Consider the following 997-nt stretch of genomic DNA (forward strand, 5'->3'; position numbering starts at 1 on the left):
CCCCACGGTTGTCTCCGGTTTGCGGGAGGAAGTATGCCCGGACCGCGCCGCGAATCGATACAAGATCGCGTTGGATGACTTTCGCGGTTCAGACATCACGGTTCGGACGGATGTAGGCGGTTTGCGGGTTGGCATTCGAGATGCCCTAAAGCTATCATCCAAGTGTGATAAAGAAAAAAAAATCATTTTATCCTTGGTACCAACAATACAATGTGTGTCTTGTCCCTTATTGTCTCTAGGATATATAACACCGCAAGATTGAACCCACTACCATACACAAGTTCCACTGAAGATCTACGCATTAAACTTGGCCAAAGAACAACACATAGATCAGAAAGCATATATGACTACTTAGTTATGCATAAAAAAAATATGAGATTCAATAAAATTCATGAACAGTCTGATCGTAAGCGAGAATTGATCATATCCCAACAAACACAACACCGATTACATCATATCGATCTCAATCATGTGAGGCGGCTCACAGGAACTTTGTATTGAATCACAAGGGAGAGAGGATGCCATCTAGCTACTGCTATGGATCCAAGATCGTAAGGAAACTACTCACACATGGACATGGTGGCATCAAGGTTGATGAAGATAGATTCGGTGATGGATTTCCCCTCCGGTAGCACGCCGGAAAAGACCTCCAAATTGGGTCTCCCTGGAATAGGAATTTGCAGGTGGAAAAGTCACAAAAAATGGTGTCAGGTGTTTCCGGAATAATGGGATTTATAGGCAAAAGATGACTGAAAGACGGTGCAGAGGGGCGCTAGACGGGCCCACCACGCGCCTCTCCTGACCGCGTGGGGTGGCCGTCTTGGGCCCTGGGTGGCCTCCCCGCTCCTTCCAGTGCTTTCTGGAACCTTCACCTTTCGAAAAAACCATCAAAAGTCCTCGTGGTATTTTTATGTCCGGAGATATCATTTTTCTGTACAATAAAAAAGTGTGCAGAAAACAACAACTAACTATGGACACTACATTAATAGGTTAGCCC

This window comes from Triticum dicoccoides, chromosome 6A, assembly GCF_002162155.2.
Source record: "Triticum dicoccoides isolate Atlit2015 ecotype Zavitan chromosome 6A, WEW_v2.0, whole genome shotgun sequence".
NCBI lineage: Eukaryota > Viridiplantae > Streptophyta > Magnoliopsida > Poales > Poaceae > Triticum > Triticum dicoccoides.